General features: G+C 52.3%; 1 protein-coding gene across 2 annotated transcripts in view; it reads right to left on the reverse strand.

Annotated features, from left to right (window-relative positions):
* The window catches only part of CHST8 (carbohydrate sulfotransferase 8), a 128578-nt gene extending 103501 nt beyond the window's left edge, over positions 1-25077 (reverse strand). For both annotated transcript variants that reach the window (XM_010359609.2, XM_010359611.2), the window contains exon 1: positions 24725-25077. The gene's annotated coding sequence lies outside the window, so the exon portion shown is untranslated. The remainder of the gene's footprint in view (positions 1-24724) is intronic.
* Positions 25078-25722: the final 645 nt, after the last annotated feature.

Here is a 25722-nt window from a genome sequence, read left to right on the forward strand (position 1 = left end):
AAACCTAAGATTAGTGTTTGAGGCATCTTTCAGACCTTGCTTCCCGATGGACCAGTTGGTGCCACCTGGACCAGTAACTCATACCAAGAAACTGGCTCAAATGGTCTTGTGACTCCCACGCAGAAACTGACATAGCAAAATAAGACAGCTTCGACTCCCTATAATTTCATCCTCAACCCAGTCGGCCAGCATTCTCCATTCCTTAGTCCTCTGTCCACCAAACTATCCTTGAAAAACTCTAGCCTCCAAAGTTTTGGGGAGGCAGATTTAAGAATTTATCTCCCAGCTGGGAGTGGTGCCTCGTGCCTGTAATCCTTGCACTTTGGGAGGCTGAGGAGGGCGACTCACCTGAGGTCGGGAGTTCATAACCAGCCTGGCCAACATGGTGAAACCCCATCTCTACTAAAAACACAAAAAAAATTAGCCCGGTGTGGTGGCAGGCACCCGTAATCCCACCTACTTGGGAGCCTGAGGCAGAAGAATCGCTTGAACCAGGGAGGCGGAGGTCGCAGTGAGCCAAGATCGCGCCGCTGCACTCCAGCCTGGGCGACAGAGCCAGACTCTGTCTCAAAAAAAAAAAAGAATTTTATCTCCCAACTACTGATGGGCTGGCCTTGCAATTATTAAACTTTTTTTTTTTTTTTTTTTTTGAGACTGTCTCCCAGGCTGGAGTGCCATGCATGTTGCCATCTCAGTTCACTGCAGCCTCAAACTCCTGGGCTCAAGTAATACTCCCACCTCAGCCTCCCGAGTAGTTGAGACCACAGGCACGTACTAGTATGCCCAGCTAATTTTTTGTATTTCCTGTAAAGATGGAGTTTCACCATGTTGTCCAGGCAGCTCTTGAACTCCTGGCCTCAAGCAATTCGCCCACCACGGCCTCCCAAAGTGCTGGGATTAGAGGCATGAGCCACCACACCTGGCCCTCACTAAACTTCTCTGCCGTAATACTCCTGCTATTCTCTGTGTATTGGCCAAGAAGAAGAATCCACTGGGACATAACATCTCCAGCGCTAACCTCTCTCCATTAACTCCAGACTTGTATATCCAACCAAATATTCAACATCTGCCATTGCCTGTGTACTGGACATCCTAAATCCTATATGTCCTTCGCTGAATGTTTAGCCTAAGCCCCTCTAACAACTGTTCCACCCACTCTTTCCCACCTCAGCTGTGGGTCACTCCATCCTTCTAGCCGCTCAGACCAAAAGCTGTCTCTTCCTCACACCCCATCTAACCCATCAGGAAATCTCGTTGGCTCTGCCTTCAAATATATCTAGAATTCAACCCATCTGCTCACGTCCACTGCCAACATCTTGGATGGATCATCCTCTCCCACTGCCAGGCCTCTTTGCCCCTTATCATGGCAGTAACAGGGAACATGTTTTAAAATATAATTTCAATCATGGCACTTCTCTGTTCAAAACCCTGCCGTTGTTCCCCACGCATGCAGAGTAAAGTCAAATTCCCTACTCTGTACTCTGCTCTGCAGGGCCCACATCCTCTGTTCCCTGCCTCCATACGGCCTCATCTCCAGCGGCCCTAACCCCCAACTCCCAACTTCCTCGCCGTTCCTCTCACTGGGTGCCCTCTCTGCCCACACCCATCTTCACCCAGGTCAGAATTTCTCAACCTCCACGCTATGGACATTTGGGGCCAGATGGGCCCCTGTCGTGGGGGCTGTCCTATACACTGTAGAGTGTTTAGCAGTGTCCCTGGGCTGTAGCCACCAGATGCCAGGAGCATCCCTGAGTCATGACCATCAAAAATGTCACCAGCTGTTGCCAAATTCCCCCGGGAATACAATCGCCCAGGCTGAGAACCACTGGCCTAGACCGTCTGTAGGGTCCATATCTTCCCAACCTCAAATCTCATCTCACCTTCTCAGGGAGGCCCACCTTGATCCTTTCCCTCCTCCCTCACCCCACACTTCCAATCCTCTTAGCCTACTTGGCTTTTCAAAGCAAGTGCCACATTCTAACACTACATAATTCATTTATTTTTTATTTTTTTTAGAGACAGGGTCTCGCTCTGTTGCCCAGGCTAGAGTGCAGTGGCACAATCATGGCTCACTGCAGCCTCCACCTCCTGGACTCGACTGATCCTCCCGCCTCAGCCTCTCAAGCAGCTGGGACTACCTCTCAAGTAGCTGGGACTACAAGTGCACACCACCACGCCTGGCTAATTAAAAAAAAAAAAATTATTTTAGAGACGGGGTCTTGCTATGTTGCCCAGGCTGGTCTCAAACTCCTGGCCTCAAGAGATCCTCCCGCCTTGGCTTCCCAAAGTGCTGGAATTACAGGCATGAGCCACCACACCCGGCCATGATTTACTTAAGTATATTAGTGTTCGCTGTCTGCTGCCCTTACTAGAACATTGGCTCCGTGGGGGCTGGGATTCACCTCTGCTTCACTTCCTGCTGTATCCCCCAGTGCCTAGAACAGACCTGACATGTACTGGGCACACACTTGGTTCTCCATAAATATTTGTGGAGTACATGGATCAGCTCAGAAGATCCAGCATAATAATAATAAATACAGTAAAGCTGGGCACAATGGCTCACGCCTGTAATCCCGGCACTTTGGGAGGCTGAGGTGGATGGATCACCTGAGGTCAGGAGCTCTAGACCAGCCTGGCCAACATGGTGAAACCGCATCTCTACTAAAAATGCAAAAATTAGCCAGGCATGGTGGCAGGTGCCTGTAGCCCTAGCTACTCGGGAAGCCGAGACAGGAGAATTGCTTGAACCCGGGAGGCAGAGGTTGCAGTGGGCTTAGATCGAGCCACTGCACTCCAGCCTGGGTGACAGAGCAAGACTCCATCTCAAAAAATTAAAAATAAATAAAGTAAAGGAGTCAATTTATCCTTATTTGTAAGGATACATTGTAAACTTATCCTAAATTTGTGTAAGTGAAACACTATCCCAACACTAATCTTCGCTAGATATTATTTGAAATATGATGCCCTATATCCAAAAGAATACAAATACGATATCACACAAGAATCATAATAGAGGGCATCTGCCCCCTAAGATACTAGAAATGCGCTCCTAAGCTGCGATAATTAAAATTGTGGGTGCTGGGACTAGAAGAGTCGGGCTAGAACAGAAGAGTACAGAAGAGGCCCTAGTTAACATAGGAATTAAGCAAATGGTCAAGGTGGCATTTAAAAATCAGCAAGCAAAGAGTGAACGTTCCATAAATGATGCCGGTACAACTGGCTGGCCATTTTGCACCTGCGGCGTATGTGTGTTATTTAGAAATATGGAGGCAGAACTGCAGCGCCTGCTGGGGAAATGGCTAGAAGAGTCATAGGTGGCTGCCTCCAGGACACAGGATTAGGAGAGCTGGGGAGGGAGGGAGCAGAGAACTCGCAGATTTGTTAAAAGCCTTTTTTATTATTTATGCCTTCTTAAGCTATGTACATGCATAACTTTGGTAAAAATAAAATATATGTTAAAAAAGCAATAATCACGCCCCTCTTTAACCCATCTAATTGACACAGATTTAAAAAATAAAAAACGAAGATTCCCAGTGCAGTTGTGATTATGAGAAAAAATAGGCCCGCTCACGCACCGCTGAGTCTTTCTGGAAGGTGATTTGTTGGGAAGTACTAAAAGTCTTAAAGCCGTGCATACCCTTTGAGGCAACTATTCCACTTCCAGGAATTTATGCTGGGATGGCACAGAGGTATACTGCAAGAAGGTTCATGTCAACATTCTTTAAAATTGAAAAACAAAAGCAAAAACCCCCAAAATGTCCAACAGGGAACTGGCTCTATAAATTATGATAAACTCACGGGAAGGGATGCCGTGCAGGTGTCAAAAGCAAGACAGAAACAGATTCATCACCATGGAAAAGAATTCATGATATACAAAGTGATTAAGCAGGTTATGTGCGGTAGGCATAAAGATTATTGCATTTTGATAAAATGAATATGATTTACGAGTTTACATATATAAAGCGATAGAGACGTAAGATAGCCCCTTCTCTGGGACAATGGATGCCAACACCAGAGCCAGAAGGATTCAAAGGACGGTAAGACTTTAATCTTTTTGCTCTTGCAAAGGCATTTCCACAGGAAATCTTTAAGACTTCTGGCCGGGCGCAGTGGCTCACACCTGTAATCCCAGCACTTTGGGAGGCCGAGGCAGGCAGATCACTTGAGGTCAAGAGTTCAAGACCAGCCTGGCCAATGGTGAAACCCCATCTCCACTAAAAATACAAAAATTAGCAGAGTATGGTGGTGCGTGTCTGTAATCCCAGCTACTAGGGTGGCTGAGGCACAAGAATCGCTTGAATCCAGGAGGCAGAGGTTGCAGTGAGCTGAGATCACGCCACTGCGCTCCAGCCTGAGTGACAGAGACCCTGTCTCAAAAAAAAAAAAAAAAGACTTACAAAGCTGGAAGTTAGAATGCTGAGGACAGGTTCCTTAGAAGTGAGGGGTATGTGGGGTCCTCCATAGGCCCCCTCTGCTGCCCACTCATCCTCGGGGTCCTGGGGGAGTGGGCCAGGCTCCAGAGGCACACAGAGCCCAGCCAGTCGCCCACCCACCTGCAGTACCAGAGGCGAGGGCTTTGACCCCTTCCCAGCAGACAGAGACGTCCCAGAACAAAGGCCACAGTCAGTGGGTGCTGAGCCACACAGCCCTGCAGCCATGGCCTGTGGTCTTGGTAGTTCCTGTCCCCTTCCAGGGCTCTGGCAAGACACTAGGCCTCAGGCCCTCATCCTCCAGGCAGAAATCATCCACCTTGCCAGTGAAGTTCTGGACTCCAAATTCTTCAAGCCCAGAGGCCAAAGTAATATACAGACATATGGTTTGGTCAGCATAGGACTTTGGTTTTAAATTCTGAATTAGTCTCCAGACTTCAGAGGGAAAGCGATTTCACATAAAAATCGACCTCTGTTCTTGAATATTTGAATACCTGACCACCCTGGAAATCTTCATCCCTTCCTGCGATGACAGCTGGAGTGCCACTGCCCCCTTCCAAAGCAGCAGGTCCCCCACTCCCCCTTACACCACCCCCGGCATCCCAGACCATACCCCTCCCTTGCCCTGAGGCCTGACCCCAAGGGTAGCTAAATTTTCCCCGCTGAGCTGTCCAGAACCCCCTCATTTCTGGGTTGTCTGAGGCTCCTTCTCCCTACTTTACCAGCCCGCCTCTTCCCTTCCACCTTCAGCTATGGGAACCAGTTCCAATACACCACCAATCCTTAGCCAGTGTTCCACCTTGCCCCTTGGGGACATATAAGTTTCCTTGCAGAAAACCCCCCACCCAGGGCCGGAAGCCTGGCCCACCACATGCTGAGGCGTGGCAGCTCAGATCTGGCGGAGCCCTTAACCCTGCTGCTCCTCGAACCCTGCCCGGGGGGATGGGGGGGCAGAGATCTAGGCTGAGGCTGAGAACCTGGTCAGTGCCTCACCCCCCAGTCCTGACCTCAAGAAGGGGTCCCAGGGCAGAAACAGCAATCCTGTTCCCCAAGGACTCTGATCCCAGCAGAAGGACTCACCCGGCCGACCACGGGTTTAGGAACAGGTAAGTCCCTAAGAGCCAGGATCTTGGGCTGAGTTCCCTGGATGCTCTGGGGTAGACGGTGCAGACGGGTTTGTAGGGGAGGGCTCTCAGCACATTCCCCTGCGAGGAGCTGAGGAGGGCAGGAGCGGGCAGAGAGGGAAACTGACAGCAGTACCTCTCAGCTGAGGCCTCAACCCATCCCATAGGTGCTCTGGTGCTGGGAAGGACCTTCAGGGCAGTCCCAAATGGAGACAAGGAGCTGGGCCTTTGTGATCCCACAGCAGCAGCAGTCCCTGGGGGTGGGATGGGGTGTGACTTTGGGCAAGGAGCTCCCTGGGGCCCAGGGCAGTTCCCATCCTGGGGCGCCCCTGGGAGCATCAGCAGCAGATATTCCCGGCAGCCCCCGCGCCTGGGCAGAGCAGCACCTTGGCCATCACCCAGGAGCCGTCAGGGAGGCTCCTGGAGCACCCCACCTCACTAGAAGGAGGAAGGAGGTGACTTCTTGGGCAAGACCACCCAGGAAGGGCCAGAGATGCAAGAGGAGAGTGCGCTGAAGATTCAGTCACATCCCCGGCATTTATTGGCAACAGAACATTAATTCCGACTGTCATTAGAGTCCATTTCAATTTTGTAATAACATAAAAAAGTTAAGACTCTAATTTATTCATACAAATCTTGTTAGCATCCAACTTCCACATAATGTAACATATTCCTTAAAAAGCTGACAAAGCAGGAGAAATTGAAAACATAAAAGACATCCACGAGCTCTCAAGGCCACAGAGCCAAAGGTGAGTGAGAGGTTGGGGAGACCAGGGCAGTCCCTGAAAGGGCTGGAGGCTTGGAACAGGAACGGACAGACCTGAAGAGGTGGGCTGAGCCACCCAAAGGAACCACGGTTTCCACCGCATCCCAGATTGAAACCATCCCCACAGGGCTGGCAAGAATTGCACACTAGGTTCTGGACAGAAATATAGTTATAATTAAGCATTCATCAGGCTGCACTGGAGCCCAGTTCCTTGTGGCAGAAAGTCACGTGGTGCTAGATCCTACCCCATTGCTCCTATAGGCAGGATTTCTGACATTAGGGTCATAAAATGGTTTAAGAATGTATCTGTTTTGCCGGGCGCGGTGGCTCACGCCTGTAATCCCAGCACTTTGGGAGGCCAAGGTGGGCAGATCACGAGGTCAGGAGTTCGAGACCAGCCTGGCCAGCATGGGGAAACCCTGTCTCTACTAAAAATACCAAAAAAAAAAAAAAAATTAGCCAGGCATGGTGGTGCGTGCCTGTAGTCCCAGCTACTTGGGAGGCTGAGGCCGGAGAATCGCTTGAACCTGGGAGGTGGAGGTTGCGGTGAGCCGAGATTGCGCCACTGCACTCCAGCCTGGGTGACAGAGTGAGAGTCCGGCCCCAAAAAAAGAAAGAATTGATTCTCCATTGTCCCTATAAACAAGATCTCTGATTTTAGAATCATAAGGTTTTTGTTCACTTAAGATGTTGAAAATACCCCAAATTGCAGCGAACAGTTTGAGGACCCCCTACAGAGGATGGGGATCAGCCTGAAAACACAGCTGCTTCGTCTCCCAGTCCCAAGATTTCACCCTGCACTCTTCCACCCATCAACGATCTCCGTACTTCACCGACTCCAAAACTTACAAATCCTAACCCCACATTCCCCAGGGAGATAGATTTGAGGTTCCCTGCCATCTCCTCGTTCCATGACCTTATGATTAATCCTCTTTCTCTGCCGCAACCTGGCATCTTAGCACATTGACCGGCTGCGTGCATCAGACAATGGACCTGTTATGGTTACAAGGCTGCCCCGATGCTGAGGGGCTCCTCCTCGGCACCTCTGGAGCCCCCACACCATCCCAGAGGCGTGCCCCTGCCCCTGGGCTCCAGACAGCACCCTAGCGCTTCCCTCAGCAAATTCATCCTCAAGCGCTGTAACTCCTCTTAATTACATGTCTGCGGTGTTTGCATTAGATAGCTGTCACCCTGTAATTTACCCGTACACGGGTTTTAATTGTACATTAATCTTTTCTACATGCCACTCCCCTGCTAGAATCTCGAACGGCAGTAGTTTGGGCCATTTTGTTTATTCCTCAGCCAAAAATAGCTGATGAATGTAATCGCATATTGTACCTCCTCCTTTTTTTTTTTTTTTTTTTTTTTGGTCAGGATCACCTGCTGTGTGCTGGGGCTGGAGAGAGGCTCCTGTCACCTGCAAGTCACCTTTAAGCACAATATTTGACTGTTTCCTAGCTGACAGCAATTTTAGAAGAAAGGTCAGCAGCAACAAGACATCTTCTGATCTCCAGCCACGCGTTCTCTGGGCATCCCCCGCCCCCCACATCCACACTCTCTCCCTCAAGCTCTTGCCTGATGGATCAGGGAGCACTCACTTGGGGAGCAATCTCACCAGGGGATGGAGGACAATGTGTGAACCTAAAAAATCCACCAGCCTGCAGGTTCCAAGGTCACTTGGAAAACCACGAAGGTGAACTATAAATTACAAAGCCCTGGCTGGCTGCCAGGGCCCCAGGAAGCTACATTTAGCATATCATTCTCCCAGCAGCAGGATGAAGCCTTAACTCCCTTTCTGACGGAATTTGAATGGAATTGGTTACAAGAACATTGTGATTGAAATATCACCCATTGGCTTTTCATGACAACTCAGCGACAGATTGCAATTGCTATGGAGAGCCTGTGTGTGTCGAGGGGTGGCTGTTGTGCACTCCGGCCGGCCAAGGTGGCAATGAGGGAGTCCCATACAATATTTATGAAATCCAGATGAAGTCCTACACTGGCAATGAGGTGATATCATAACACAGATTTCAAAAACGCCTTGACATTTGCCCGAGATCAAATTTCCCCTTGCGAAAACCCACGAGGCTTTGTGCTGACAGCGGTCTGTGCGCTTCGCCCCCACCTGCAACCTTCCTCGTTTAAGCTTGGGTAATTAACGCTGCCATGGGAGAAGGCCGGAGGGGCTGGAGCGGCAGATACAGTAGAATAACACCACACAAGTCCACTTCTTTGAGGAAAACATCAGCGGTGGTGTTCAGTGATGAAAGACAGGAGTTTTTATAATTTTTATTGTTAAACACTTTCCCACCAGCAAAAACAAAGCTCGAGTGATCTCCTGAAATTGGTGAGGTTCTGACAGCATATTTGGATGGAGAGAGCTATGCAGGGAAGATCCATCACAAAGTCGCCCAGGAAACAAACATGAGAGCAAGAAATCTATCTCCTTGGGGCCAAAGATCTCACTTGGGTGCAGCCTTTATTTCCTTTTAGGGCAGGCTTGGAGAATCTGTTAGGAAGGGGATGTTTGAGCCCTCCTGGAAGAGAGGACATGCTGCTTCAGATCCTACACTTTGGGACCTTTCTTTTCTTTTTTTTTTTTTTTTTTTTTTGTTAAGAGACAAGGTCTTGCTCAGGCTGGAGTCCAGTGGTGCTGTCACAGCTCACTGCAGCCTCGAACTTCTGGGCTCAAGTGATCCTCCCGCCTGGGCCTCCCAAAGAGCTGGGATTACAGGCGTGAGCCACCATGCCCAGTTGAAAGTGAACCTTTCACCGGGCCCGGTGGCTCACGCCTGTAATCCCAGCACTTTGGGAGGCCGAGGCAGGCGGATCATGAAGTCAGGAGATCGAGACCATCCTGGCTAACACAGCAAAACCCTGTCTCTACTAAAAATATAAAACATGAGCCAGGCATGGCAGCGTGCGCCTGTAGTCCCAGCTGCTGGGGAGGCTGAGGCGGGAGAATGGCGTGAACCTGGGAGGTGGAGCTTGCAGTGAGCCAAGATCGTACCACTGCACTCCATCCTGGGCAACAGAGTGAGACTCCGTCTCAAAAAAAAAAAAAACACAAAGAAAAGAGAAAAGAAAGTGAACCTTTCTTTAGGCATCTCACATCCCACCCATCTTAAATAGGGGCTGGGTAAAATGAGGCTGAAACCTACTGGGCTGCATTCCCAGACGGTTAAGGCATTCTAAGTCATAGAATGAGATAGGAGGTCGGCAGAAAATACAGGTCATAAAGACCTTGCTGATAAACCAGTTTGCAGTAGAGAAGTCAGCCAAAAGCCACCGAAACCAAGATGGTGATGAGAGTGACCTCTGGTCGTCCTCACGGCTATAATCCCACAAGCACTATGACAGTTTACAAATGCCATGACAACATCAGGAAGTTACTCTATATGGTCTAAAAAGGGGAGGCATGAATAATCCAGCCCCTGTTTTGCATATCATCAAGAAATAATCATAAAAATGGGCAACCATGTCTATGAAGTAGCCGCTCTTTATTCCTTTACTTTCTTTCTTTTTTTTTTTTTTTGAGACGGAGTTTCACTCTTGTTGCCCAGGCTGGAGTGCAACGGCACGATCTCGGCTCACTGCAACGTTTGCCTCCCGGGTTCAAGCGATTCTTCTGCCTCAGCCTCCTGAGTAGCTGGGATTATAGGCACCAGCCACCATGCCCGGCTAATTTTTGTATTTTTAGTAGAGATGTGGTTTCACCATGTTAGCCAGGCTCGTCTCGAACTCCTGAGCTCAGGTGATCCACCCACCTTGGCCTCCCAAAGGGCTGGGATTACAGGCATGAGCCACTGGGCCCAGACTACTTTCTTAATAAACTTGCTTTCAGTTTACTATATGTACTAGTCCGAATTCTTCCTTGTGCGAGATCCAAGAATCCTCTCTTGGGGTCTGGATCGGGGCCCCTTTCCTGTAACACTTCTACCTCTAAATGTGGCTTCTGGAGACAAAGACTCACTCGCTCACACACATACCAGGACCCAGAGTGGTGAGACGTGAAATACTGCATAGGACCCAAGCCTGAAGCCGCCAGATTATTTACGAGTCAAGGCAAGGGCGATTTAGGTGGTTTTTGATAAACACTTCATATTCCACATCCTAAGAGAAGCAGAATACTTGTCAAGCATGCATCTTTATGAGCTGTCTGCCTATAAACCTTGCGCGAGAGGTCCGTGCTTAATGTTGGTTTGGCAGTAAATTGGCACGATGCACAGGTCTGCTGCATCAAATTAGCATCGACCCGTAAAACGTTACTGAATGATTCCTCAAATCTGCCAAGTCTTCAAATCAATTTTGGAGAAAGCGTCAAAAGGTTTTGTTTTTTTTTTTTTTAACTTTGATAAACCTTTCATATTAGTTATCACAGAAAAGCGTAAACCTCTCTAATCTGTCTTCCCACAAAAAAAAAAAAAGGTGTTGTTTTTCCCAAACTGCTTTTAGTTCTTCCGTCTTTGTGTGCCCGCCTCCACATCGCGTAAACAATGTGTGTCATGGATTAATTTCTGCCCTATTTTAAAGCAAATGGTAGTTGGCTCACGCTGTCCATGCCCCGTGGTCCCAAAGCTTGGTGAGAATTTCCACTGTACCAGCATAAAAAGTTCTCACCCCTGGCCTTTGAGATAAGCAATCCCCAGCTCGCCTCCTCCAAGAAGCCCTCCATAGCTCTCCAGTGAACCCTGACCATCGCCTTATGCCCTCGTGTTTTGGGTCAACTGGACCGCGATATCTCCCAGGGACTAAGCCCACATTTTTTCCACTGCTGGCCCTCAGGGACAGAGCTCGTGTTTAATGGTCCATGAGGTGTTGTCACCCCCCGCCCACCCATCTTTGAGGTCTAGCCTGGGCCTCCCTCCTCTGTGGAGGAGATGCCATCATAACTCACTGCAGCCTCCAACTTCTGGGCTCAAGAGATCCTCCTGCCTGGGCCTCCCGAAGAGCTGGCATTACAGGAGTAATCCCAGCCAGAATCCTTTGCCTTCCCTTCCCACTGGCTAAGTCAGGGTTGTGTATATGAAACTGCCTCCCTCCTCTGGGGACAATGACTGGGTCTCAAAACCACCCAAAGCGTCTGACCCAGAGGTCTCTTCCCCCAGACCATCCTGCTTTCCCAGTAGCTCTGCTAGACTTGAGGAGGGAGGGGCAAGCCACATCCAAAGAAAGGAGGCTTCACCATGGTCTTCATGAAAACATCGAGGGGCAGGAGTGGAACAGCTGATGACAGGCATGGCCCTTCTGCCTTAGTTTGACCAAGGGCACATCATCTATGAAAAGATGGTGTTGGAAAAGCTCAGGAGGCCGCATGGTGCAGGGATGGAGTGCTGTTCTTTTAGGGGGATCAGGGGGCTCCTAGGCTTCTCCAGAGGGTCCCAATAACAGATGCATCATCGGGGAGAAGGTTGCCCAAGGATGCCCTCAAATGGCCAGTGCCTAGAGGACTGGGGGTGAGCAAGGCCACTGGGGGCACGGCTGCAGCTCTGTCAGAAGTTGGCTTTGGAGAAGGAGGAGGTCGTTCAGACACGGGACACCCCCCAGGGAGCGAGAAACCAGCTTCCAGAGCCCTCACCACGGCAGCCCAGTTGACTAACGAGTCCCCGCCAAGTTATGGAGACACCAATGGGAAACACATCACCCCGGCAGGCCTGGGCCTTGTGCAGGACTATTCCGGGCATTGTGACACAGCCGTGAACATGACAGACTGGGCAGTATCCATGTTTTCTTTTTTTTTTTTTTTTTTTCATCTCAAGAAAAAAAAAACCGCCCTAAAGGGATGAATTGGTCAAGAGCTTTCTGATGAGTCCGGGGCTGGGCCAGGGCCCAGCATCTGCATCTCTGACCAGCAACCCACGTGATTCTGGGGCAAGTGGCCAGTTCCCCAGACTCACCCAGAGAAACTCCTGTCTACTCCATCCCTTGGCTTCCAGCCTGGGAGATTCAAACCCGCCCAGCAGAAGAAATGAGAAGCACCGCCAGACGTTTCCACAATGTGGGGATGGAAGTGAGTTCTACAATTTGGGGACGAAAGGAAATTTTCAAATATGTTGAATAATGTTTCCAGGTCCAAAATATCCTCGGTAAAAAAATAAACTGCATTCGTCATCTGAGAAATAAAATTAAAACTACGGTGTGATACCTCTGCATACTCATAGAATGGCTAAAATGGGAAAGACTCACAATGCCAAGTGTTGGACAGGACGTGGAGTGGGAGAGTTATGTATGGAACACTCATGCATGACTGGTGAGGAGGTGGAAACATCAGTACGACCCCTTTAGAAAACAGTCCAGCATGGAGCCAGAAGTGGTGGCTCATGCCTGTAATTCCAGGACTTTGGGAGGCCAAGGTGGGAGGATCACTTAAGCCCAGGAGTTCGAGACCAGCCTGGGCAACACGGGGAAACCGTGTTGTCTCTACAAAAAATACCAAAAAAAAAAAACAAAAAACCAACAAAAAACAAAACAAAACAAAACAAGCTAGGAGTGGTGGTGGTACACACCTGTGGTCCCAGTTACTTCGGAGGCTGAAGCAGGAGGACCACCTGAAAGTGGGAGGTCGAGGTTGCAGTGAGCCATGATCACGTCACTGCCCTCCAGCCTGGACGACAGAGTGAGACCTTGTCTTAAAACACACACACACACACACACACACACACACACACACACACACACGAAAAAGAAAACTGTTTGACAGTACCTGCACCCTGGGGTCCAGCAATTCTCTTCTAAGTACATCAGGAATGTGCAGGAACTGGACATGGTGACACACACCTGTAATCCTAACACTTTGGGAGGCCAAGACAGGAAGATCACTTGATCTCAGGAGTTCAGAACCAGCCTGGGCAACAAAGTGAGACCCCCCATCTCTACAAAAAATAAAAATAAAAAATCAGCCAGGCGTGGTGGTGCACACCTGTGGTCCCAGCTACTTGGGAGGCTGAGGCGGGAGGCTGGCTTGAGCCCAGGAGTTCAAGGCTGCAGTGAGCTGTGATTGCGCCCCTGCGCTCCGAACTAGATGACAGAGCAAGACCCTGTCTCTAAAAAAGGAAAAAATGTGTACGTATCACCAAGAGACACACACAAGAATATCCATAGCAATGCTGTCCATAAAAGCCAAAAACTCTAACCCAAATGCCAATCAACAAGAGACTGGATAAATAAATTAGGGTCTATCCACACGATGGAATCCTGTACAAAGAGGAAGGAACAAATAACAAGTCAAAACAATGTGGATGAATCTCAGAAACCAGATGCTGACCCAAACACAGGAGCATACATACTGCATGATTCCATTTCTATTAAGTTTAAAAACAGGGGCTGGGTGCAGTGGCTCATGCCTGTAATCCCAGCACTTTGGGAGACCAAGACAGGTGGATCACCTGAGGTCAGGAGTTCAAGACCAGCCTGGCCAACATGGTGAAACCCCGTGTCTCTAAAAATACAAAAATTAGCAGGGTATGGTGGTGCATGCCTGTAGTCCCAGCTACTCGGGAGGCTGAGGTAGGAGGATCACTTTAACCCAGGAGGCAGAGGTTGCAGTGAGCCGAGATTACGCCACTACACTTCAGCCTGGGCAACAGAGTGAGACTCTATCTCAAAACACACACACACACACACGCACACACACACACATACACACATGGAAAACCAATCCATGTTGTTAGAAGTAAGGGGAGCAGTTTTCTGTAGTGGAGGAGAATGACTGGAAGAGGTCATGGGGGCGGTTTGGGGTCCTGGTCATGTTCTGATCCCTGTTCCAGTGCTGGGTACACAGCACACTCTGTTTGCAGACATTCACTGCATTGTATACGTAGGATCTGTTCGCTTTTCTGTATGTGTACTACACTCGGAATAAAAGGCTTAAGTATGTACAATGGTGCATGCAGGACAAGAAGAAGACATGATTAGCAAACTGCTTAGAAAAAAACAGAATTTGGCTGGGTGCAGCAGCTGATGCCTGTAATCCCAGCACTTTGGGAGGCTGAAGCGGGTGGATGGCTTGAGCTCAGTGGTCCAAGACTAGACTAGGCAACATGACAAAACCCTTTCTCTACTAAAAACACACACACAAAAAAAAAATAGCTGGGCCTGGTGGTGGGAGCTTGTGGTTCCAGCTACTCGGGAGGCTGAGGTGGGAGGATTACTTGAGCCCGGGGGATGGAGGTTGCTGTGAGCTGAGATCGCACCACTGCACTCCAGCCTGGGTGACAGAGGGAGATCCTGTCTGGGGGAGGGGGGGAAAAAGGGAGAGAGAGAGAAAGACAAGAAAAGAAAAGGCAGAACTTGAGGGGACACTGGCCAGTGGGGCTACCTGCCCCCTAAGCCTCTGTCACATCACCAGGCAAGGCCCTTGACCAGTGTGCTTCCTGACACCCAAGATGAAATGGGACTGAGTGAGCAGACACCATGGATAACAGTAGTAATAGCAGTAGCAGCTGCCACTGATTGTGAGCTGTTAGGCATAACAGCTCTAGGAGGTGGATTCTCTTGTTAACCCCGTTTCATGGATGAGGAAACTGAGTCCCTAGCCCACACAGTGACCAAGCTAGGACTGAACCCAGGCGGTCTGACTCCAGGTCCCGGTTTCAGCCGCAACCTAGAGGTGGCTGCCTGGGGTGGAGGGAGGGTGGGGAGTGGTTGCCATGGCTGTGGGCTGACACATTAACTTGTGGAAGAGGGAATCAAGAAGAGTGAAATAATAGGCATAGATTGCGCTTTCACAGGGATGAATGGTCATGAAATTAAATTTGCAGATGAGGCCAAAACTCACGAGGCCACAAATCTAAGCAGGAAACAGCAAGATGGCCCCAACCAGGAGAAATGCAATTTACCATGCACACCAAGGCGGTAATCCTCGCTAAATGACTTTTGTGAGAAAGAGGCGTGTGAGTGGCTGTCACCAGGGATGGCGAGGTAGTGATGACCACTGACAGCAGGTAGTCTCTGCACCAGCAGCAGGCCCGGCCCCAGGCACAGCAACAGGGAGGGGACATCCAGGTGCGATCCCGGTGCCACTCCCAGCCCATGTCAGCCTCTGCCAAGGAGATTCAAACACACACGAAAGCTGAGTCCTTGGAAGTCAGAATCAAATCAGACCCAGATGTCTATAGGAAGAGTAAGAGTATTCCTGGGAGAAAGAATCACATACAAAAAAGGGAAGATGTCAGGAGGAACCAAGAGCACTGGCCTCAGCAAGCCAGCGAGAGGCTGGCCGTATCACCCTCCGGCTCAACCTGTGTGGGCAGATTGCTGAATCACATGCTGAGCCCAACCAGCGTAGACAGTGCTGGCTTTGTGCACTGGCTCAATCAGTGTAGACAGCCTGCCTACATCACATACTGATTTCAACCAGTGTAGACAAACTGCATTGCACACTAGGCTCAACCACCCCGACTTTGGGAGACAGAGCCTGATGGACCTGGCCAACATCTGAGAGGAAGCCTGGGCCTAGGCTGAGCTCAGCCACAGGAAAAGCCACTGAATCTAGAGAGTTTGAGAGCTCTGAGCCTTGTGCAAAGACCCCACAGAGAGAGGGGCAAGCACAGACTGCATGGAAGGTTCTAGTGCTCATGCCCTAGACTTAACCAACTGTAGACAGACTGCCTGCCCCACACACTGGCTTAGCCAGTGTAGATAGACCATGTGCTGGCTCTGTCAGTGTAGACAGCCTGCCTGCCCCACCAGTGCAGACAGACTGCCTATAACATGCACTGGCCCCACCAGTGTAGACAGACTGCCTGCCCTATGCACTGGCCCTTGACCAGGCAAGTAATAATAGTAATAATTGTATTATTACTCTTGTACAGTGTAGACAGACTGCCTGACCCATGTGCTGGCTCTGTCAGTGTAGACAGACTGCCTGCCCCATGCACTGGCCCCACCAGTGTAGACAGACTGCCTGCACCACACACTGGCCCTGCCAGTTTAGACAGACTGCCTTCCCCACACACTGGCTATGCTAATGTAGACAGACTGCACAATTTAATGCACTCCGCCGGCCCACAAGCAATCGCTGAGTACCTTCTCCATGCCGAGCTCCTCCTGGCCAACACAGCCAGAAAGAGCAGCATCTGCACCAACACTGTGACCTGCTTGTGTTTGCTCAACTTCCCCAGGGCCCGGCGTACGAGGTTCTGCACATGGCAGGTCAGGGTCACTGTTTGCTGGGTGCCCGAATGCGGCACAGGAAGCAAAGCTCCTGCAGCTCAAGGCTGGAGGAGGGTCTCAGTGCTGCAAGCCTGGGCTGATGATTCTTGTCCCAAGAGATGAATCAGCCCCCAAAAGAGGCAGCCTCGAAGGTGGGGACGACTTCTCTGCCAAGCACAAGTCAGTCTGTGCCCAGGCTAGGGGCTGCTGGCAGAGGGGCTCTCCCGTGTCAGCTTCCCACTGATAAGCATCTGGGCATGTCCAGGGGTCCATGGTGGTGAAGGCAGCAGATAGAATGGAGTGGCCAGGCCAGCCCTGGAAGTCTCATCTGGAGAAGCCGCCCTCTGAGCAAGGAATCAGCCCTGGGAGGGGCCTAGGGGACCAAGGAGTAATGTATAGCTCCTAGCATCCTCTACTTGGCTCTCTTCCCTCCTGTCCCCGAGTCTGGCCCAGCCAGGGAGGAGTTGGCTCAGGCCCAGGCAGTTTTGAGGACAAGGTGACAGCAACCTGGGCTGTTGCCTGCAGCTCAGCGGCCACTCAGCTCAGGGCCTGCAGCCAGCAGTGTGGGCACAATGGGAAATGGGGTGACTCACAGACCTGCTTCCCTGCTCCCCAGCTCTGGAGGACAGAGCCTGGTAGATCGGGCCGATGTCTGCAGAGAACCCAGGGCCCAAGCTGCGCTGCAGACAGCCACAGGACATTCACCAACGTCAGAGGGCACTGCGGAGCTCCCAGCCTTGGGCAGAGCCCCTCGCAGAGGGTGCAGCAGGTAGAGACTGGCTCCCTTGGGGAGGAGGAAAAGGAGAGAGGGCTGAGAGCAAGAAAAAGGTGTAAGAGGCCAGGCGCGGTGGCTCAAGCCTGTAATCCCAGCACTTTGGGAGGCTGAGACGGGCGGATCACGAGGTCAGGAGATCAAGACCATCCTGGCTAACACGGTGAAACCCCGTCTCTACTAAAAAATACAAAAAAGAAACTAGCCGGGCGAGGTGGCGGGCGCCTGTAGTCCCAGCTACTCTGGAGGCTGAGGCAGGAGAATGGCGTGAACCCGGGAGGCCGAGCTTGCAGTGAGCTGAGATCTGGCCACTGCACTCCAGCCCGGACGACAGAGCAAGACTCCGTCTCAAAAAAAAAAAAGGAAAAGGTATAAGAAAGGATTCTTTCTGGGGCAGGTGCCAGCCAACTGCCGGGTTACATCAAGCAGGCGGCAGGTGAAGGACCTCTGGGGGTCCAGGAAGCTAAGTGGATGAAACACACATGGAGACCACCATTGGCCAGCACGCAGCTCCAGAGGAAAGTAAGCATCTGAGCCACAGTGGGTGGTCAGCTCCATTCCCCCAGTGAAGGCCCATCCTCAATGAGTCTGGAGGCAAAAGTTGGGCCAGGACCCTGGGTATGGACGTCGAGCAGCTTGTCCCCACCATGGAGCCATGGGCACTGGGCTGTCACTTGTCGAGTGCCTTGGACGTGCTAGGGCTGAATGGTGAGCAGACAGGAGAGGAAGGCAGTGGAAGAACCAAGGTCTCAGAGCACAGTGGGGCCACACAACCAGCGGCCTGGCCACCCAGTCCTAGGAGGATGTGACCCAGCCAGAGTGGACAGGCGCTTAGCACTCCAGGGGACGGCCCTGTCTCAGGGAGTAGACAACTGCCAATAGTGTCCCACGGGTAACCATCCTGACCACTCCTTACCACGTCCCCTCCCATACCTAATCCAGCTGGGTACCAGTTCAGACAGAATGACCTGCAGAATGCACTGGTTCGACCAGTGTAGACAGATGGCATGAATGGTGTGCTGAGATCCCCCAGTATAAACAGATGGTCTGCATCATGACCTAGGGGCTCAACCCATGTTACAGTGCCTGCTTTGTGCACTGGCTCAACCAATATAGACACACCGCCTACACTGCACACTAGTTTCAACCAGCGTAGACGCGCTGCCTACATCACACACTGGTTTCAACCAATGTAGATGCACTGCCTATATCACACACTGGTTTCAACCAGTGTAGACAGACTCCATTGCACATTAGGCTCAATCACCCCAGCTCCCGGAGACAGAGCCTGATGGACCAGACCAATGTCTGAGGGGAAGCCCATTCACTCCTATTTAAGGCCACAGTGGTCTTTCTTTCTCCAAGATTCCTGCAGCTCCGTCCTTGCTGGCCTTCCTACTCTGCAGCAGTTCGTAGAATAAAGTCCCAAGTCCCCCCCTGGTTGTGAAGACCCTACACAGATGGGTCTCCAGCCACACGTCACCTGCTCCTTCACTCTGCTGGCCACATGGGCCTTCCCACAGCTCCTGAATGGTGCTCCTCACGCCCTCTCACACATTCCCTACACAGGAAGCACCGTGCATGCTCTTGTCTGTGCCTGCCTGGCATGCTGGACTCCCTCTCTCCCTCCTTTCCTCCCACACTCCCTTCCAACCCTGCTTAGTTCCCACTCCTCCTTCAGACGTCAGCTTAAGGGCCACCTCCTCCGAGAAGTCCTCCTGACCTCTCAGTGCAGGTCAGATTCTCTTTGGTAGGTCTCATAGCACTTGGGTGTTTATTTCCTTATATTCTTTATATCCTTATCACAGCCTAGAATCACATATTAGTCATTCTTTTTATTAATGTCTTTGTCTGGCAGAAAATGAATTAGTGAATGAGGAATAAATGAGGAGGGTCTCCATTCCACCATCTATAAACTCACAAGGACAGGGACCACCCTCAGCTTTGCTCACCTCATGTCCCCAAGGGCCGGCACAGTGCAAGACACCTTATACCTGCTCTATAAACATTCAGGGGCAGGGTGACGGACAGGGACAATGGGCCTGGCACCAGGAGTGTGGGACTGAGAATCATTTGGCTCCAGGTTTCAATGTTGATGATTCTAATTTAGTTCAAATAAATGTCACTCACCAGGGCCAACACTGGCCATGGCTTGACAGGGAAAGGGCATCTTGCCCTCAGTCACCAGCACCGAGAAATACTGACTTCCCAGAAATGTATGGTGTTCTATGTGGGGAGTGCGAATGTGAGACCCACACCACCAACCTGGGAGGACAGCTATGTCTGCCGCCCCCAGCCCCAGGCCTGCATACGGACCGTCTTAGTCCATTTCTGTTGCTTTAAAGGAATCCCTAAGGCTGGGTAATATATAAAGAAAAAGGGTCGGGCACGTTGGCTCACACCTATGATCCCAGCACTTTGGGAGCCCGAGATGGCCAGATCACTTGAGGTCAGGAGCTCGAGACCAGCCAGGCCAAAATGGTGAAACCCCATCTCTACTAAAAATACAAAAAAAAAAAAAAAAAAATTAGCTAGGCGTGGTGGTGCACATCTGTAATCCTAGCTACTTGGGAGGCTGAGGTGGGAGGACTGCTCAAACCTGGGAGGCAGAGGTTGCAGTGAGCTGAGACCACGCCACTGCACATTCCAGCCTGGGTAACAGAGTGATACTTCATCCACCTCCCAACCACCAAGAAAAAAAAGAGGACAGGTGTGCTGACTCACACCTGTAATCCCAGCACTTTAGGAGACTGAGGTGGAAGGATTGCTTGAGGCAAGAAGTTCAAGATAAGCTTGGACAACATAGGGAGACCCCATTTCTACAAAAAAATTTTAAAAATTAATGGACATGGCGGTGTGCATCTGTAGTCCCAGCTACTCAAGAGGCTGAGGCAGGAGGATTGTTTGAGCCTGGAAGTTCAAGTCTGCAGTGAGTTGTGATAGCACCACTGTACTCCAGCGTGGGCAATAGAGCGAGACTCTGTCTCTAAAAAGAAAAAAAAAAAAAAAAAAAGAGGCTTATTTGGCTCACAATTCTGCAGGTTGTACAAGAAGCATGGCACCCACATTTGCATCTGGTGAAGGACTCATGCCCTTCCACTTAAAATGGAAGGGGAAGAGAAGCCGGTGTATGCAGAGACAGAGGTGGGGGTTAGGTGCTAGGCTCTTTTCAACAACCAGCTCTTGTGGGAGCTAATAGAGCAAGAACTCACTTCCTGCCTCACAATAGCATTAATCGGTTCATACAGGGTCTGGCCTCATGACCCACCTCCCACTAGGCCTCACCTCTAACACTGGGGGTCACATTTCAAGGTAAGATTCACAGGGGATAAACATCCAAACTATTGCACAGATACTCTCTGACTTCCTGAAAGGTGGCTTTGGCAGTGGGCCCAGGGCTGCTTCTTGGTGTCAACCCACCTACACGGAGGCTTCCCCAGTCTCTCGGTGGCCGAGGCTGCATTGCTGAGTTTCTAAGGGCCCAGGAATGAATCCAGCCAGTGCAGGATAGAATGCCACATCACAAATGACAGGTAGTTTTGTACAGGGTAAAAGTCACAACTTTTTCCATGACCAATTTGTAAGCCTCATGATCTGCCACGCTGATTTACTGACCACAGGGTCACACATCCTCTAGCTGATAAGAAATGAGATGGCGTCTGCCGCATCCTCTGGCACCTGAGCTAATGCAGCTCTGTCCCCAGTTTGTCTGGGTCCATGGGTTTCCTCCGGAGGGAACACAGCCGCTCTGGAGTCAGATGAGCCCTGAATGTGGTGCCAAAGCCTACTGTCACCATGCTGTCACCATGCAGACTGTTCATGCCCAGCCAACTTTCTGAGATTGCAGGACACTGATGCCATATCTACATCCAGGCACCAACCTCAATTTAAAAAAAAAATCTTTTTTTTTTTTTGAGACAGTCTCACTCTGTCGCCTAGGCTGGAGTGCCGGGTCATGATCTCGGCTCACTGCAACCTCTGCCTCCCGGGTCCAAGTGATTCTCCTGCCTCAGCCTCCCGAGTAACTGGGATTACAGGCGTATAATCCCGCCACCACGCCTGGCTAATTTTTTTCTTTTTAGTAGAGACTGGGTTTCACCATGTAGGTCAGGCTGGTCTCAAACTCCTGACCTCAAGTGAACCGCCCACCTCGGCCTCCCAAAGTGCTGGGATTACAGGCGTGAGCCACCGTGCCTGGCTGATTTTATTTAAAAAATTTATTTACTTATTTATTTAATGTTTTGCTGTGCCACTGCTGGGTCACATTGATCTCCTTGGGCCAGCACTATATAAATCTCCTGTTTTATAACTCATCACTTTCTGGTTAGCTAAAAGGCTGGCCACTCATTCCACATGGTGTTTATCAGCTCTAATTGCCACAGTTGCTCATTAAAGAGCAGCTGTGCCCAGGGCGGTGGCTCACGCCTATAATCCCAACACTCTGGGAGGCCAAGGTGGGTGAATCACGAGGTCATGAGATTGAGACCATCCTGGCCAACATGGTGAAACCCCATCTCTACTAAAATGCAAAATTAGCGGGCGTGGTGGTGCATGCCTGTAGTCCCAGCTACTCAGGAGGCTGAGGTAGGAGAATCACTTGAACCCAGGAGGTGGAGGTTGCAGTGAACCAAGATTGCACCATTGCACTCCAGCCTGGGCAACAAGAGCGAAACTTTATCTCAAAAAAAAAATAGAGCTGCCATAATCCTGTGTCCTCTTTCTTGCTCACAGGTTCCCCACTGCCCCACGTTTCTCCAATGTGGCCTCCACGCACCAGTAAACTGGGGAGGTGAGGTTTTTCCAAGCTGCAAAGCAGCAGATGTGGCTAAGACAGGGATCTCAGACTCCAGGCCAGGCAGCAGGCAGGAGATGAGGATGTCTGCCAGGGACACCAGCTCGGGCCACACCTTCCCCATCATCCCCTACAAGCACAGCCACACTCACTGAAAATTTCTCCAGCCAGATGCATCAGCAATGATCAAAGCTCCCCTTCCTCTCTTCCATCAGCAAAACCACAAAAAGCCTATCAGGCTGCCTCTGGCAGGAACTCGGAGCTTAGAGCAGGGGAGCAGCCTGTGCGAGGTTTCCAATCAGGCAAATCTGACTCTCCCCCTTTTAAGAGAATTGAAGGCAAATTCTGAGACGAGCCCACCAGGCACACTTTCTCAACAACCATATGGCAAAAAAGTAGTTTCTGAACTTTCCCAGACTTATTAGCTTACATAAACAGAGATTTGAATAAATGTTTAAAAAATGAAATTCCCTGGATACCCTGTAATCAGTAAATGTTCATTATGGAAACACAGCAAATATGCATGAAATTTCCCAAGTGATATTCTGGCTACAAGATTAAAAAGGCATCTCTAACAGCAGGCTGAGTTACAAAGCATCCTCTGTCGTCGGTTACAGCCCAAGGGGGACGTTCTGCCAAGCCCAGGAGGTCAGACGAGCCTGCTCTCCTCTCCCAACTGGAGCCAAGGAAAATCAAAAGATGCTCATTTTGCCTGCTCAGGCAATTTATAAATGAGCCCCCACGCTGCCTGATTGATGCCTCTCGATAAATAATTAATCCCTGACCTTGCTTTAAGAAAGCCTTGACTTTTTAATTTGGGGTCTTTTTAAAAATCAATACCTGAGAAACATAATTCACTCTTGCCGAGTCTGATTCCAGGTTAACAAATAAATAAGTAAATAAATAAGCTGCACTGTTTGTGTGGTCCCAGGGCGACTGGGCCAGGAGATGGGTCAGGTTCTGGCTTTGAGGTTTTCTGTGTTCAAATGCTTTGGGATAATTGATCAGCCAATCCCCCTGGAACCAACATTCAGACCCTCAAGAGGTCTCTCTCTTCAGGGTTCCAATGTTATTCCTCCCGTGGGTCACTTCACAGAGGCCAGTCTGCTGAACGCTCCTGAATGAACTTCCACACTGCCTTCTGTGCTTGGGGTGTCCTCATTAAAATTAAAAGAGGATCTCCTGCTGGGATGCGTATCCTTCCTGTGGCCTGTCTGCCTTGCCTCTGGGACAGGGGCACAGGGTGGGCAGGAAAGGTCATGGCAGCTGGAAAATGTTAAGGGCTCTGCCACACCTGCTCCAGCGGTTGCCCTGTCCTAGGGCAGGACTTAGGAAAAGACTTCCCCACAGATAGGCAAGGGTCAAGGTGAACTTCGAAGAGAAAGGTTACCCAGGAAAGTGGGCTTCATATTGTAGCTCCTGAGCCCCTTTGTGGGGGAGGGGAAAAAGGGGGTTGATCCGCCTCTTACCTCTATGTCCCCCGCCCCGCTCCACCATCCACTCCAGAGCAGCTACTATCTCCCTGCACCCAACGCCTCTCCCACGTGCTCTGCTGCTGCGCCAGATAGCGCCAAGCAGATGGAGAGGGGCCGGGACGCCCGTTCCCCTTAACGGAGCTGATCACGGCTCAGGAGCCAGCGGGGGTGGCCCAGGGACGCAGAGTCCTCTGGGACGCCTGAGACCACTGCGGGACAGAGAGCCCCAGTATCGGCGCCTACTTCTCGGGTAAAACAACCAGCCGGGCAGCAGCGCCCACAGCCGAGGGCGCCGCAGCCTCTTCAACTCCGGGTCGCGGTCGCGGGCCTGGAGACAAGACGTACGCGAAAGTTAGGGCGGCGGGAGTCCCGCACCGGCGAAGGAATCCGGGTCACCTCAGACGCAAGCCCCAGCATCGGCACTGCCAAAACCCGCGATCGCCCTCCTGGCCCGGCCGGCCACCAGCGAGGCCAGAGCGGGTCTGCAGAGGCTGCAGCCGGTAGCCGGAGTTGCGCCACTGCCTGACCTCGGCTTGGTCCAGAGGCCAAACGGATCCTTTCCCCGCCCCCTGGAGCCGCCCAAGGCGCCGACTCCCGCACTCCCGACACACGCACGCACACACCTTCACACCATCGCTGACGCACGCACACTCGCCTCCAGCACTCACAGGCCGGTGCCCTGGAGAGTAGCGGGGTGGGGACGCGCGCGACGGAGCCGCTTGATAGGAAGCCAAGGCCACTTAAACTTCCCCCATAGTCCCTGCCCGCCGCAACCCGTCCCGAGTCCCGGCCCCGAGCGCGCAAGGAAGCCCCAGCACCCCGAGCGCTCCTGCCTGGCCCTCGGCGCTCGCTGCTCCGCGCCCGACGCCGCCTCCTCGCGCGCAGCACCCAGGGCCGGGAGAAGGAGCGGGGGTCCGCAGGGACCAAGAGGGCCCGAGGGACGGCAGTTCACAGAAGCGCGGCAGTGAGTGGGATCCAAGGAGCGAAAGTCTAATTAAAGTTGCCGCTACCGGGGCCGGTCCCCAAAGTGCAACCAGACCCAAGCCCCGCGCGCCCCACCTCCGCTCGCAGCTTCGGACTCCCATCCGCGTGCGGTGGCGGAGACGGCGCGCGGTGCAGTCCGGGGCCCGCTCGGGACCCCTCTGGGAGTCCCTGCAGGCCAGGAGCCTGCGCAGGGCGGGAACAGGGGTGGGGCAGGGGCGCAGCCACTTACCTGGCGCAGCGGACGCTCCCAAGGCCGCGGGCGCCTCCAGTCCGGGCGCGGTTCTCCGCGGTGGATCCTCCGCTCGGGGCGCGCAGGCGGCGGAGAGGACCTCCGCCCCAGCTCGGGCCCGGTGCCTCCTCCCGCTCCGAGCGGAACCCAGTGCGATCTGTGGGCGAGAAGCGTGGGGCCGGCGGCCGGAGCGCGCGGGTAGCGAGAGGGCGCGGTGCGGCGTTCCTCTTCGGCCCCCGGCGCGTTCGGTCCCCCACCTCCCGCCGCCGCCGCCGCCGCCGCCGCCTAGTCCTCGCTTCTCTCCGCAGCACTGCCGGATCCGGCTTGCGCGCCGGGAAGGCTCCCAGCTAAGTGCGAGCGAAGCCTCCGGCGAGGCTGGAAATAGCGCCGCGCCCGCCCGGCGCCCCGCCCCCGGCCCGTGCCCCGCCCCGCCGTGGTGGCGGCTACGGCGGTGGCCGGGCCGGGCGGTGATCGCTCCCGCGATGGGCTCGGCCCTCCCGGGGGCTCGCGGGCGCCGCGCCCACGCGCGCTCTGCGGCTCCCGCGGCCCCGCTGGCCGCGCGCTCAGAAGGAGTCGCTGCTGGGCGCGGTCCGGCGGCCGCGGGGGTGGGAGCGGTCGTGGCGGTCTCCCCGCGGGGGTGGGGGCTGAGCCGGTCTCCTGGTCCAGGAGAGCAGGACTCCGGCCTGACGCTAGGCTCCAGACCGCGGCCAGTGCTGCCACTGCCTCGGTGGGTCGCACGCGGCGCCAACCCTGGAAAAGGACCAGGCGTCACCGGGGCGGGCCTTGACCACAGCGGGGCAGGGGTGCGCGCCCAGGACCCAACGCTGCGGGGGCGCAGGGCCGGCGAAAGGCAGAAGATTGATCCTGAGGAAGATTCTGGGAGATCCCTGGGCTTCAGCTAGCGTGGAACTCGATCAAGGCCGCGGGCTGCCTCAGGCCCGGGTGTCCGCATCCATCCCCAAATCCCTGGGGCTCTAGATTGTGCTGCAAGTGCCCTG

This window comes from Rhinopithecus roxellana, chromosome 12, assembly GCF_007565055.1.
Source record: "Rhinopithecus roxellana isolate Shanxi Qingling chromosome 12, ASM756505v1, whole genome shotgun sequence".
Classification (NCBI taxonomy): domain Eukaryota; kingdom Metazoa; phylum Chordata; class Mammalia; order Primates; family Cercopithecidae; genus Rhinopithecus; species Rhinopithecus roxellana.